Source organism: Lolium perenne, chromosome 6 (genome assembly GCF_019359855.2).
Source record: "Lolium perenne isolate Kyuss_39 chromosome 6, Kyuss_2.0, whole genome shotgun sequence".
Classification (NCBI taxonomy): domain Eukaryota; kingdom Viridiplantae; phylum Streptophyta; class Magnoliopsida; order Poales; family Poaceae; genus Lolium; species Lolium perenne.
In genome coordinates, this window is record NC_067249.2 from 268,458,734 (window position 1) to 268,475,170 (window position 16,437).

The 16,437-nt window shown below is 41.6% G+C and overlaps 1 pseudogene; it reads right to left on the bottom strand.

Moving 5' to 3' along the window:
* Window positions 1-364: 364 nt before the first annotated feature.
* On the bottom strand, window positions 365-15,527 carry LOC127322137 (uncharacterized; annotated as a pseudogene).
* Window positions 15,528-16,437: the final 910 nt, after the last annotated feature.

Consider the following 16,437-nt stretch of genomic DNA (forward strand, 5'->3'; position numbering starts at 1 on the left):
CTCTGAATATGGATTCAAAGCTTCGGGCCAGCTTGAGAAATATGCTGCAAAAGTAATTATTCATTTCCTGATATCAAGTAACTAATAACTCCCTTGTTCATTTAATTTTCTTTGCCCTGTAGGGTTTGGAAACGGTTCTCAAATAAAATAACCGGTGAATTCAAAGATGAGCTAGAATTTAGAAGGTTAGTTAATACCACATATGCTCCCTTGTCCAGAGTTTCTTTGTAGTAGCTACTACATATGCTCTGTTTATACCACGCAAAATCGAATCAATTGCAAGTTTTGATCATACAGTAGGAAACTATTTCAGTTACACAGAAAGAAGGAAATGGCAAAGATAACTTATATCAAATTTCTGGTGTCAGAGAAGAAACTTATCAGAAAACTCAAGCTTGATAAACGACAGTAAGCTTAGCTCAATCTGCATACCAGAACATAATCATAGTACAGAGATAAGGTAAATGACCAGACACTAACTATAACTATGGAAAACATGGATAATATCAGGGATTAGTGTATGTCTTAGATAAACCTAACTTATTGGTTTCACGTAAGAGCATTGGCTACCCAATATAATGATTGACGTCAATGAACCAACTTTTACTTGAACCTAGAAAATTAGATCAATGTAAAAAAAGGAGATATATATGGGTAGTTTTATAATCATAGTTATTCAAGATATTAACAAAGAAAATTAAATATCGGCAACCAGAGTATTTTCTAAACTGAGCGCTTTCCCTAAAAAAAAAGCTGAACTAAGTGCTTTATTTTTAGTAAACACCAACAAATATGCGATAAGATATAGACGAATGCCTAAAGAAGAAGAAGAAGAAGCAAAATCTCAACATTGAGTACTCAAAACGAAGGGAAAAACACTTGATCGGTCATTTGCAATAATTTGACTGGGGATTGACATACTATGCACCAATTAGCTCATTATGGATCTGAAACGCAGAAATTCGGCAGACTGAACTATAAACTCTTGCAGTTATCTAGAACAATGCATAAATTTAGTCTAGAGGAGGATGTGGAAATAGGCAAATAGCAATGCCAATATTACCACCGTATATTTGGAACAGATGAGAGACCAATCAACCCATAGAAAGGCTCATGCATTACAAACTGTGGTCGGAGCTGCACACACAAAATAGAGAGAAGAATTACATGATATTTAACTCCAATCAAAACCATCCAAGAAACCATGAAGCAAAAAAAACCTGCATAACCAAGGTCGAGCGTCGTCCTAGCTTGTTGAATGGCTGAGGCAGCCTCAAGCGGCAGAGTGGTGGTGGTGTTAGCTATAATCAAAGCATCATAAATAACATAAGAAACAAAATTACTGATAAGTATTGCTACATGAGGTCTAAAGAACTGAAAAATGAACTCCAAATAAAAAGCTACAATCACGGAGGAAAAAAAACAGAGACATCAGGGAATGGATGAGTAGAGAATGGCAGAGAAACAAACCAGTTAAGAGAAGGATTGGTATTATTTTCTCTGGGTTTCAATGGGAAAGCACGTGCGTGTCCCCACGCCTTACACTCTCTTAGCTGAGCTCCTCCAAACACCCTTCCCCTGATGGGGTGCCCGCTGGCCGCCTGGGCATCCCCTCTCATTTCATTGTTTTCATGTACAGTTTTTTCACTCTTTGTAATCTTCTCTGTACTATTACTGGCATTTATCCCGGTTTCACCTTAATGAAATGAAGCAGTGCTCGCTGCCTTCCGTCCAAAAAAAAAAAATTATGCAAATCCTTTAAAGATGGGACTCTTACTACATTTGAAACTAACTTCAGTTCATAAACCTAAGATGGTCTTCTTAAGTGATCAAACTATTGCATGATATAGCATAGGTGCTCCAAATAGATTGATCGGGCCAATTAGGTTATCCTAGACGTTTCTTTGGCAACTTGATTCTCGTGGAAAGGATGACTCCATGTTCTCAGATATACACTAATCAGATTAAACCAAAGCTAAAATACCTGAAAAGAGGGTAGCCTAAGAATGAGACAAATAGGTTCTACTGATTGCTTAACAGTCATGTCTAATATCTGAACCGGCTTGCCCCCATTGGGAAGCATGGCTCTCTATGTTCTCAAATATCAACAAATCATAAAGAGCGAATTATCAACCCAAAAGGAAAGACACCATCACTTGGTACTTCTATTGCCAGCAAACATTCACTCGTCCAGTTTAAAGGTGTGTCGGAACAACTACACTAATTTAGAATTCTAAGAACAAATGGATCTTCTAAGATCAAACTATCATTGGTACCCAGCAGAAAAAAATATAAGGAACCTGACATGAATAAATCACACAAGACAGGGTATCTTCATCCAATCGAGAGAATAATTAACATTTACCTTTTAATTGACTTGGCCATGCCACATGACGTCAAAGAGAAGGCATCAGGGGTGATTTCATCGTCGGCGATGTCTTGCTGCTGTAAAAGTATAGGTTGGTAAGAGTTTAGGCATCAGGCCTCTGTTTAAAGTTGAAGTACAGAAAGATTAGATATATGCACCATAGAGATAGCGATTTACTGCATTGGGAAGAAACATCAAACAACATAAAGATCCTCTCCATACTACAATCCCATAATACTTCAATTAGTAGAGATAGCATGGAACAAAACAGAACCTGTAAATCCTCATATGAATATCAAAATGAGCTGGCATCAAAGGGAACTGGTTATCCAATATTTGATTTGGTGATGCAGGAAACACAACCCTTGTGCTAAATTTTTCTGGTGGCTGGACACCACGCATACCAAATCACTTTGTGTCCGTGCAACTCAAAATTAATCTGATGAAGAGTATTTTCTTATAAACCTACAAACTTACTCCGTTTTTCTACACAGTGATCAAGCAGATTGCTGGGGCTTGACTAATTAAATGAACCAGAAAATAGAAGGTGTTAAAGCTACATGGCTGCTTGCCTAGTGAGGGTGGGGAAGCGCTGTAGTTCGACAATGCTGCCACGGCCGAAACACTCTGAAGCTGCAACGCTCCATATAGCATAGCATCCACCTCTTCTCACGCCTAATCGAAGAAATAAGTAGCAGCAGCGCATCACGCTGATTGGGTAAGGCGCAGCGAGACAGCTGAGAATGATTTGGGAACTGCGCCGGGAACCAGGGGGAGATTTGGAGGCACGAGGGATCTGAGAATGTAGGTGATGGGAGTAGCCGGGTAGGCAGAGGCAACGGCCGGCCTGCAACATGGGAGCCATCTCGTCGGTGGGAAGCTGATGTGGCCGAGATGAGAAGGGAGCGGGCGTAGTGCAGGTCGTCGGGGTGCAGCGCAGGCAGGCAGGCGAGCAGCCGCAGCAGCGGCGGGGAACCAGTAGAGGAGTCCAGGATCGAGACGAACTTGCGCCGGTGAGGGGCACGCCGGAGGTGGCGGAGGTAGTCTGAATCAGAGGAGAAGTTTTGGCCGCAGAATCAGAATAGAGAAGAGGAAGTAATTAGGAGAGTCGGGCTAGAGCCAAAGTTTGACTTGGATCAACACGTATACAGACGGCCCACAGAACAACCGACTCCCGATTTCACCGACAGACAAGCGCTAACACAGCTCGAGGTAGGCCCAATGAAAAGGACGTCCCGATCAACCACAGACTCCGAAAAGCCTGGGAGCTTAGAGCTCTTGTAAGATAAGAGCAAATTATAAGTGTACGCGGCCTAAAGTTGGGTGTTACACTAATAGTGCATGTAGAAAAAATCATTATTAGACAGAAATGAGCTAATCGTAAATAGTAGGGAGCAGGGGCATCTTTTGTAAAAGAATGGGAAAAATATACCAATTCCAATCTTCACTGAGAGATACTCAGTGAAGATACGTCCAAATATATGAAAGGTAGTGATTCTCAACTGCTGGCAGTCATTGATAACATACGTATAAACAACCAAGTGATGATAACATAACCAACAAACATAGGTGCATGCTGTCATTCAGATAGGAATAGTACTTGCCAGCTTAGAAGAAATTGATCCTATTCGGAAGAAATTGAGCAAAAAAAAAAACAATTGGTCAGCCTCTATTAGTCACGCACCCCAGAACTAATTGGATGACAAACATTATTCATGTGAGTCGACTAAAATTGTTAGAAACATAAAGGTATATCACATAGTGCATGAAAGCAATTACTTGTAGGACAACATCCTTCTTAAACTTCTCCAAAGAAACAAACCTCTCTCAACATATGCGATATCATTAGACCTGAAGAATATTTGTAGGGCGAAAAATCGATGGAAGGGTCAAGAGACACCTTGGAATCCAATCTGCTCCTGGCTGGGTATGACTCTCTTGGAAGGCGGTCGGAGGTCCCTGTCCCATTATAGTTCTCTCTTATGCCAGTCAAGTGTAATATTTTTTGCTGTGGACGAACATCATAGAACACAAAGAACCCAATTCTTAGTCATCTCTATGGTGAAAACTTACCTCGTTGGTTTTTCTAAATCAGTTTGGCTCTCTAAATCTGGAAACCGAATACCCATGATGAAAGGATATAAGAGAGGAGTAATAACCCATCAACAAACCATGATAATGTACATTCCAACGAAAATAAAAAAATTGAATCGTAGTGTATACGTTACTTCAACCTTCCGAAGTTTTACATGATTTCTTAGTAATGTGCTTCTTACAAACTTTCCTGTAGGACTGGTCCAAAAAATACATTTCCCCAAAAAAAATTGGATCATGAAGATGAAGAAACCTAAAATTTGTCCTAGGCTAAGTGATCCTACTCACATTGGACCCAGTGCTCAGGTAGTTTGGCCTATAGTAGGGCAAGAAATATTAAATGGTGATGTAGGCGGGGGTTTCTGAGGAATCCAAATAACCTCTGGGTTTTTTCAGCTTTGGCCAGCATCTGAAATAACTAGTGAATTACAACTCTATTATACTGCAATTGGTGCTGTCGTGGGCTTCCCTGAATCATGTTTGGCCTCCAGATGCTCCGTCCAGGATTAGAAGGAGGACGTGGTGGATGCGGCGGTGTCCCAGGTAGGGGATTAGAAGGAGTGTGTGCGTGCGGAAAACAAAGAACGAAATAAAACCCTCATGATTTGAATCTAAGAATCCAATCGGAAGGAAGATTCGATCCCCACTGAGCCACGGTCAAGTGAAGGAACATTAAAATTCAAATATATAGATCTAAATCACTGTCCCAACTACATCCAATGAGGCTATGGCGGCAGAGATGGTACCAGGAGCATCAGCGTCGATGTGGCAAGATAGCGGCCAAGGAGAGATCACCTATCAGGGCTTGTGGACAACCTGTGGTCGTGATGGTGTAGAGGTGGCAGGAGCAAAGATGTGGATCAGAAATTCCTCATGATTGACCCATCGCCTTTCTTTCATGCACCTCACGCGCACCTGCCTTCTCCTATGTACCTGACATGGGATTAACTTATCAATGCCTACAGATTGTAGACTAGGGTTTAGCGGAAGTAGAGGGCAAGTAGATCTCGAAAGTTTCAGCCGAAAAGTACTCGACGATGTAAAAACTAGGGTTGCGTGAGACAATGAATCGATCCTTTCTTTGTCCCTCGACTCCCCCTTATATAGGAGGTGGAGTCGAGGGATTCGTAGTACACATATTACAGAGTCCGGGAAGGTTTCTAACTCATCCCGAAAGATTACAAGTGTTTTTCTAGCTTTCCTTAATACTAACTTGGACTTCCGAATCTCCATACTCATCGAGTCGTGGGCCTTGAGTAAACCCCGGGTACCATCTTCGGCAGGCCCATTGGGGATGCCTATGTCAGTAGCCCCCGAGATTTTGCTTGAATCGAAGAATCAGGGAAAATCTCCAACTTTAATCATTCAATAACTATCAAATTTATCACATATCTTTTGGATACGCAATTATATATTGTGCAGGGATAATGGTAGTTGGGGCTAGTTCATCTGACGGATCAGGTACTAGTTAACTGCTCTAGTGGCAATCCGCAAAAACCTACTTCAAGATCACGTCCCTGGACATGATCTCGGGATACTGGTGTAAACTTCGACAGGTGCCGCTTAAGGTTCTACCATTCTGTCGAGTCCCAGTCATGTTTTATCGGGTACCTAACGCGTCCGTTAGGATTTTTCTTCGTATCTGTTGATACGGAAAAAAGTAGCAAACCGACGTCAGAGACGGTGCCACGCCGCTCAGAACGGATCTGGGGTCTTACCTTCGCAGAGTTTTGCGGCATTCAGAGATTATTCGCAACTTTGGCGCTCTGAGAATATATTGTCGAGTGCTTTTTCAGCTGTTGGAATAGCACATTTTATTGAGTCAACGGATGACTTATATTGCCCTCCCGATGGGAGTATGTTTCGAGTTATTTGTATAACTCGAAATATGCTCACTTCTTCTTTCTCTCTATATTTTTTATAATTTCATCGGGCACGCGAACAGCGTTCCCGATGGGAGTAGCCCCCGAGGCTACAGCCAAGGACTTGTGCTTGGTTGTAGGCTCAACATCTTATGCCACTATATTGTCAATCTCTCTCGAACTTTTCATGTCTATCGGGTGCGCGACCAGCGCTCCCGATGGGAGTAGCCCCCGAGGCTATGAACAAATGCTTGCGTTTGATCATAGGCTCTCGCCATTTCTATTTTGTCATACTCGAACTTTTTTCTTTTTTCCGAAGTAGCCCCCGAGCATTTGGGCAAAAACTTGTATTTGATCAAAGGCTCTCGAAACAATCGATAATTTTTCTCTGCCTCCAATTTCCTTACTCCTCACTTCCTAGATTTTCCTTTAGTCAATGTCGTCACTACTGACGATAACCACGACCAGTGTATTGGAAAAACGCGAGTACTGCTCTTTTCTCTGTCTTGCGGGCCTAGAATCCTCACCACGTTTACACGTTGTGCAAGTGGGGGACCCACGTCCTCCACTTTTCCTGGCGCACGCACTGTAACGCCTGTTCCGTTCCTTCACAGTCAAAGTACTCTTTTACCCCTTAGCCACGTGTACAACATCCACCGCCAAAATTACTCCGTCCAACGGTGCGCCGCTTCGCCAATTCCTTATATAAGGTCGTCTTCTTCCTCCGTTTACACTTTCGCTTGCGCCGCACCTCTGCTTCTCCTCTGCGAAAAATCCCCATTGCGCCCAGAGCTGAACCATACTCGCACGCTGCGCCCTCGCCATTGCTTGATGCCACCACGCGCGCGGCTCACTCGCCACACCACTCCCGAATCCAAGATGGCGGCGGAAGATCTGGAGTGGGAGAGATCCAAAATCTCCCACCAAGACCTGAACCTGATGAAGAAGCTCGGGCTCACGAAGATGAAGGACGCGCTGCGCTTCCCCAGCGACGAAAGCTATCCTTCACCTCCAATCTCATATCGGGTCAGTTTCGTTGATCATCTCATTCGCGGCCTGTCCACCCCCATTCACGATTTCCTCCGCGGCCTTCTCTTTGTGTATGGGGTGCAGCTACATCAGCTCACTCCCAATTCCATCCTCCATATCGCCATTTTTATTACTCTTTGTGAATGCTTCCTCGGAGTCCCTCCTAACTGGGCTCTGTGGAAGCGCATCTTCTACCTCCGCCGCAATGGCTCCCACAACTTCACCTACAACATAGGTGGTGTCGTTATTTACGTTCGCCCTGACGTCGAGTATTTTGACGTCAAATTCCCCGACTCCGTCCAAGGGTGGCGCAAAAGATGGCTCTATGTGCGCGAGGAAAGCGCTAACTCGGTGGAATACAACATAGCTCCTTTTGATGGAAGCGCGAAAATTCTTCGCCGCCGTTCCTGGGACGCTGAAGCTACCGAAGTAGAGAAAGCATCGACAGAGGCGCTAATGTCTCGTATTCATGAGCTTCAGAATACCCGCGGCAGGGAACTGTCGGGTATCCAAATCACAGCTTACTTCCTTAGGATTAGGGTGCAGCCTCTGCAGGCTCGCAAAAATCCCCTTTGGACGTATGCTGGCAAAAAAGATGCTAATAGGATCTCCAAGGACCTTTCTGTAAAGGACTTGGAGAAACTTATCCGAAGAATTTCATCACTCAGCAAGAAAGATCCTATTCCATCTTCTTGCCGTGTGGAGCCATATAGTGTCTCCAACCCACTCCCCAAGGTATTTTCTCCAACTAGTTTTTTATCTTCTCGATTTTTTTGTCTTCCCGATTATTTTACTATTTGTCGACTGTTACTTCTGCTGATTTCCCCTGCATAACTTTCTTGTCGACTTTTCTTGTCTTTGTAGAATCATCCAATTCTAGCTTCTCTTCCTCCTCTTCCTGAAGATGGAGAAGTCGAAGAACAGGCTGTTGTCACTGACGACAACCAGGGTACTTCTCGCCCTGAGAGTGAAGTCGCGGGTTCTCAGAAATCCGCGGCTTCTTCTGAAAGAGAAGATTCTGAGGCTACCGCATCGACACACTCCCTCCCCTCCGCTGTTTCTCCAAGGAACAAGAGAAAAAGGGACGAAGTTGACGATTCTGGCACCTCCAAGACCGGCGCACCTCCTGCCGAAGAAGTTGTTCCTACTGAAGAAAGGACAACTTTCAACCCTTACGAGGATGCCCTTGTCAGCTCGTAAGTTCTGTTGCTCTTTGTTGTTTGCTCTCGATATTTTGTCTATGTTGTTTCTTACTTTGTCGCCTTTTATTGTAGTGGCGACGAGGATAAAAATCCACCTGCTGACGCGACTGCTCGAACGAGCACGTCGCAAACTTTAGTCGTCTCCGAAGCTCAACCTGATGAAGAGGAAACTTCGCCTCCTCAGCAGGACGTTGAGCTCACTGCTCCAATTGTGAGCCCCCGTGCCTCTTCACCGAAGAGAGCTAGGGTTGAGCCAGCCAAGGAACCCTCCCAATTAATTGGCAGTTCCACAACTCCTCCATTGGATGATGTAAGTTCACTGGGACCCCCCTCACCCATTACCAGTTTCTCAAGTCTGTTGAAAAGGGGGCCACAACCTTGGTTTTATTTGCCTATGCCATGTATGCCATGCTTTACTTACTGTTGTCTTCGGGTGTTTACTTCCTGTTGCCTTCGGGTGTTTATATTCTGTACTGTACCCCGCGGGACGTTTAGCGAAGCATGTGGTTTGCACGCCTAGCCGCCGACGCAAACCCTGAGTCCGTCTCGGAGTACGGCCGAACTTCGTCATGGGTAGCTTAGTTAGGTGGCCCCCCTAGACTTTCTTGTTGAACTGGGAAAGGTCTTGTTGTGAGACATCCACCTGTCGTAAGTGGGTCGAGCATGCGTATGGTTACATTTGGGCAACCCCTGCAGGGTGTACATCTTATCTATAAGCCGTGTCCGCGGTTATGGACGACTTGAAGCTGTATAGCTCGATCATAGAACAACTTACACCTTTATGTTGCTGCTAATAATTTGCTAATAACTTGCGTAGTAATTTAGCATTACTACAACGGTTACTTAACAAAACTTGTCCACCGTGTGAGTGCCTTTGTAAGTACTTCCTTTGCGAAGGGGGGGGGGAACATCGGCTGTGTTATGTTTGCAGAGTATAGAACTGTTAGCTTATGCGCTCTCTCACCTCCTCTGGTAGACGAATGTTGTAGAGTGTCTCTATAGGTTTTTAGTGCTCGCGCGCTGCCGCTTAACCCCACCATATTGCCTATGACGTTCCTCTTGCGTCCTCTAAGTCCCCTGCGTGCCTCAAGTACAAAGGACGACTGGTTGACGAATGCTTATACATCTTGAAGTCTTGTTAAGTATGAACCCGTACTTATTGCTGCTTTGGGACATAACCGGGCAGGTATGAAGATTGGTACGATGAAGACGACATTAGCAAGGTTACCCTCCGGCTTGGCCTGGGCAGGGTTATGGACGCCATCGTTTATCTTCAGGACTCTTAGTCCAATTTGTATCTTGTCCGTACTCGGACGTATTCGATCTTTTGTATGATTCGGATCTTTGTGTTGTATATTTGTATCTTGACTCGTTGGAGTCGTTGTTGTAATATATGCTTCTTGTGGGCTCTATTGTAATCCTGTTGTAATGTTACTGCTCATGGTAATTCCTCTGGCATCACGTGTGTGATTTGTCGCGCACGTCGTGTCGGAGGGCGTCTCTGAATCGATATCGTGCGGATTTCGGCGGGATCGCTGGAATGCTCAAGGTACCGGTTCCGGGGCGTCACACATGGCTAAGATAAATTTGCTAAAAACTAGTGATAGAGTTTTCAATGCTCGGGAAGATCTCCCCATGCTTAGAATCAAGCCAGGCGGGCTCACACAACTCCTTTGGTGTACCTATTCCTCCTCTGGTGCGAAGGATGCTCCACTGACAGTATCTTCCCTCTTCCGATTGCAAGTGTGTGTTATACACGCAAAACGAGTAGCCAACTCTATGATGTCATCATGCTGATTCTTGATTACTTTGACAAGCAACTTCCTATCATCAGCCATCTCACTTTAGTCAAGCTTTCGACTCTTTGATTGATGTATTCGACCTTTTTATCCAGGTCTTTACTCATCAACCAGTAAGAGTCAACTCCCTCACTCACAGTTTCAACACAGGCTTTAGAACCTTTTCAAGGGAGGTGATCCTTTCTTCAATTTCTTCATGTTGCACCCTCTCGTTTATAGGGGGTAGCCTAGAAGCAAATTGGAGAGAAGATTATATCTGTAAGGGTTCAGATGAGGAACCTCCTTCTTCACCAGTTTGTGGGATTCTTCCTCCTTTTTCACCCAAATTTGCTTGATGTGAAAGGGATGCATGTCTCTTGTGGGAGTAGATTAAAACTTATCAAGAAATTCGAGTAGGAAGAATTGAATCTCAGCAGAAACCCTAATTGTTGAAGAGAGAATAGGTTGAAAAAAGGAAATTGGAAAAAGAAAACTCTAAATAGACGGCCCTTGCCTCAGCACCGACATACGCTACGAGCGGGTTTGCCCCGTACCGTCTGCCCATACCGATGCAATCGGCACGTTCTATTCTCTTCTTCTTCTTTTTTGCAAAGATAATAAACATCGATTGAAAACAACAAAAGTTACTGTAAGTTTACCGACCATCAGTACGGGCACATGCGCCCGTACCACCCGGTCGTACCAACTTGACAGAAAAATGAAAAACGAAAAACGAAGCAAAAGTTACTATAAGTTTTACGACCATCGGTACGGACAAAAGCGTTCATACCACCCGTTCGTACCAGCAAGAAAGCAAAAAACAACAATACTTTAAAATTTACTGAGAGTTTAACGACCATCGGTATGGGCCGGTACGACCGTACCGGCCGCCAGTACCGTGGTAAAAAACACACTAAATCGAACATTTACAAGGAACAAGTAAGAAAAATTCAAAAACAAACCCAGACGTGAGGTTTTTAAGAGGAAAAAATATCAACAAAGGATTTTTCATCGTAAGTACTAACATGTGTATCTCGACTGAATTCCCCGGCTGAGACCATTCGAACCTCAACAATATTATTTACCTCATTTGCTCTGTAGTGCTTGAGGCGCTGGCCATTGACAACCCATGAGCTGGAGGGAGACTTCCCTTTTAGTTTTACAGCACCAAAAGGGTAGGCTTCCTCCACATCATATGGTCCTTCCCATTTTGATCTCAATTTTCCTGCAAAAAAGCTTAAGACGAGAATTCAATAGCAAAACTTTAACCCCCTGCTTAAACTCCTTCTTCTCAATCTTTCTATCATGCCATCTTTTGACTTTCTTCTTAAAAAGTCTAGCAGTTTCATAAGCTTCATTTCATCTAGAGCTTGTAGATCTAATAACCTTTTTTCTCCGGCGGCCTTAAAATCATAGTTTAACTTCTTGATCACCCAAAAAGCTTTGTATTCTAACTCTAAGGGTAAGTGGCAAGCGTTACCATAAACCATCTTATAAGGCGTAGTTCCCATTGAGTTCTTGAATGCAGTATGATAAGCCCATAGAGAATAATTAAGTCTCATAGACCAATCCTTCCTAGAATTATTAACAGTTTTCTGCAATATCGTTTTGATTTCCCTATTAGATAACTCAACTTGTCCACTAGTCTGTGGGTGATAAGGTGTGGCTACTCGGTGATTAACCCCATATTTATTAAGGATCTTCCGAAAAGTTCCTATCATAAAATGAGTTCCTCCATCCGTAATTAACACTCTAGGGACTCCAAATCTAGGGAAAATTATATCTTTAATCATTTTAATAGAGGTTGCTTCATCCGCATGAGATGTAGGCATTGCTTCAACCCATTTAGTAACATAATCAACAACAACTAAGATATAAGTATAACCATTCGAAGGAGGAAATGAACCCATGAAATCCATTCCCCATACATCGAAAGGTTCAATTATAAGATTGTAGTTCATAGCCATTTCATGTCTCTTACTTATGTTACTCATACGTTGGCAAGCATCACAATTCTTAACAAGTTCAGTAGCTTCTTTAAATAAAGTTGGCCAGTAAAAACCTGATTGTAGAATCTTTGCAGCAGTGTGACGTCCAGCATGGTGCCCACCATAAGGACCCGCATGGCAAGCCATCAATATAGGAAGCATCTCGCTTTAAGGTACACACCGTCTGATCATGCCATCCACTCCATGCCTGTACAAGTAAGGTTCATCCCAAAAGTAGTGTCTTAAATCATGTAAGAACTTTCTTCTATGATGGAAGCCCATATCCTTTGGTAGAAACCTTCCTATAAGAAAGTTAGCATAATCCGAACCAAGGTTCATTATAATTAAAAACTGAAAGGCATTCCCCCGGTATTGACTCGTTAATTGGAACGGGATCATATGCTATGCCTTCCATGCGGGATAAGTGATCAGCAACAGGGTTATCCTTACCTCATCGATCCAATATTTCCAAGTCATATTCTTGGAGTAATAACACTCACTTCATCAATCGTGGCTTTGCATCTTTCTTAACCAGTAGGTGTCGCAAAGCTTGATGATTAGTTTTTAGTTTTACCTTGGAATTAATGATATAAGATCTAAACTTACCACATGCAAAGACAATAGCAAGAAATTCTTTTTCAGTTGTCGCATAATTCGTTTGATCATCATTAAAAAGGCGGCTAGCATACTAGATGACATTCAAGTTCTTACCATCTCGTTGTCCTAAGACGGCACCTGCAACATAATCACTATCATCACACATTATTTCAAAAGGTTCCTTCCACTTAGGGGGTTGTATAATGTGTGTTGTTACTAATGATGCTTTTAACTTTTCAAAATAAGTGATAAATTATTGTCAAAAATAAAGGGAACATCCTTTTGAAGTAAATGAGTTAACATGGAAACTAGATTAGCAAACTTTTCAATGAAACGCCTATAGAACCCAGAATGTCCAACAAAATTTTGTAGTCCTTTAATATCTCGTGGCCTAGGAAATTCCCTTAGCGGTTAAATTCCTGGCTCATCTATTTCAACTCCTTTCTCAGAAATTTTATGTCGAAAGACCTTACCCTCTTTCACCATGAAACGGCATCCTTCCCAATTAAGGACTAGCTTTGCCTTTTTACATTCCTGCAAAACTTGATTAACATTGTAGAGACACTTATTGATAGTATTATTGTAAACAACAAAATCATCCATAAGTACTTATACAATGTTTTCAACAAAATTTTCAAAGATTTTCAAAACACATTCTTGAAAATTTACAGCAGCATTACAAAGGCCGAAGGGAAGTAACTTATAAGCATAAGTACCATATGGGCATGTAAAATTTGGTTTCTCTTGGTCTTCAGGTTGGACAGGAATTTGGGTATACCCTAAATAACCATCAAGAAAGCAATAAAAGGAATTATTAGAAAGTCTTCCTAAAACTTGCTCCATCAAAGGTGGTGGCTTATGAACTTTTTTAGTGTCTCTATTCAACTTCTTGAAGTCTATGCACATTTTATAGCCGGTTATGGTTCTTGTAGGGATAAGTCTATTTTCACCGTTTCTAATGAAAGTTATTGCTCCATCTTTCGGGATACAATGGGCAGGACTTACCCATTTACTATCCGAATTTTGGTAAATTATCCCAGCATCAAGTAAACGAATAACTTCCTTTCTTATAACTTCCTTCATTTTGGGATTCATTATTTTTTGTGTGTCAATGAAAGTTTTAGAATCATCTTCCATTATTATCTTATGAGTTATTATTAAAGGATCTATGCCTCTAATATCTTTGAGAAGAATACCCAAAAACCTTATCATAATTAACAAGAACGTCTAGCAAAGTCTTAACCTCAGTGGAAGAAAGGCTACTACTTATGATAAATGGACATTTATTTTCTGCATCAAGAAATTCATACCTTAAGTCTTCAGGAAGGGGTTTTAGTTCCAAAGGGGGTGGATCTTCACCTCCCTTCCTTACCAATTGTTCATACTCAAAGTCTTGAGTGTTTTCTTCTTCTGCTGCTTCATTCAAAATATCTTCTAATTCTTTCTTACCTTCATCACTTGGTATCGACTCATTGTTAGTAAGGCTTCTTTCTAGGTTATTTTGAGGAATACTAAAGTAAATAACAGCCAATTCCTCAATGGACTTTTCCACTTTAACTCGAGCCTACTTTTCATAAGGGAACTTCTTTACTTCCTTGAATCTGATGTTTACCTCCTCTTCTGCAAGCTGCAAAGACATAACCTCCTTTTTGCTATTAATTTTTAACTTAGTTAGAACACAAAAGGGTCCTCCTAATATGATAGGGCAAAAAGGGTCTTCCAATATATCGATAATGTAGAAGTCTATCGGGTAAACAAAATCTACAATTATAATATAAGCATTGCGAAGGATACCATGGTATCTTTGGGTGGGTCTATCTAAGAATACTAGAGTAGTATCGGAGGGTTCTAACCACTATTCTAAAAATCGGCCGAGATACCGATTTATCAGCCGATTTATCGTGAATCGGATGGTAACCGATAAGATTTTGGCATATCGGCCAGTTTATCGCGCCACCGATATTTCGGCCAATTTTCTGCATGTGAGCCGATATTTTGCCCGATTTTCACTCTCATGGCCGATATTTCGGCTGATTGTCAGTGAAATTTCAGTGACATTTGGTATGGCAGTCGATATTTTCGTCCTATGGTTTTGCAGAATTGTGCATTAGCTCAAATTTTCCATTATTATTGATTCAAATGCAAAGAATCGAGGTAATACTTATGTGCAATGCTTAAATATTATTTTTTGCATAGCATATTATAGAAAATTTAGTGTTGAAATTTAGGATTTACAAAAAAATTATCCGGTAAATGGCTGACCGATAAAATGGATTAATCGGCCGATACACGATTAATCTTCATTTTAAGGCCGATCGATAAGTTAAGATTAACGATTTCTTGAACATTGGTTCTAACTCATGGTCATCCAGTTAATAATGGCATAAAGTATAAGCATGATAAGGGAGAATGTTAATATTCAATCTTTGATCTCTCATACCTTCAAAATCCATTTCTCCTAACTTGAATTTAATATTTTTATACCTTTCATTCTTACCTTGTGGCTTCCCTCCTATAAATTGAGAGGATTTACGGTTAATCCTTACTTACTCACCTTTAATGCCTTCAGGTTCCAAGAGCTCCTTCACAATATCTATGTTTGTCTTCATCGCCCCTAGGTTTCTAGTCATGTTTTGAGGCTTCCTGTTCCACACTTTCTCTTTCTGCTTTCCCTATGGTGGGCAAGGTAACTCTTTTGGATAATACATCTTCTCCTCCACTTGTTTACCTGCTGGGATTTTCTTAAGAGATTCGTTAATGGAAGCAGGTTCATAATGTTTCCAATCATTTGGGAGTTGTAAATGTTTAGCATAATTCTTAATAATTTGAACAATATCCTTGGGCTGAAGCTTGTTACGAGTAAGTAATTCAGCAACCTTTTTAGACTGCATAGAATTATTAATATATTCTAACTCTACTAGAGAATTCAAGTCAGGTTCTTCATTTTCTTTTAGAATCTTATCCTTGTGTATGGTTTCTAATAAGTTCCAAGCCTTATCAAATCCATACTCAGTAAAAGATCCATTAGTAAGCAAATGTAAAAGATCTCTATTCTCCAAACTGACTCCTGCATAAAAAGTATGTATGATTAACCAAGGTGGGAAATCATGATGGGGATAATTTCTAAGAATTCCTCTAAATCTCGAGTAGCTTTCATACAACCCTTCTTGCGGTAGACTTTTAAAGTTTGTAATCATCCGCCTTGCTCCTAGAGACCTGGTTTCTGGAAAGAAGGTCTGAAGGAATTTAGTAGACAATGTTCTCCATTCAGAAAAATGTGAAATAGGATAATCATTATACCAAGTTCGAGCTCTATCAGTAAGAGTTTTTCCAAAGAGTTTAAATTTAACCTCATCTTCTGAAAAGATATTTAAATTGAAGGTTGCACAAACATCTTCAAAATATTCAATGTGCTCATACGGATCTTCAGTGTCATCTCCTGCAAACATCTTGGATTGCAGTAAGTCTAATAGTGTGGGATGAATGTCATACCCTCTTGGATTAATGAGTATGTCTGAC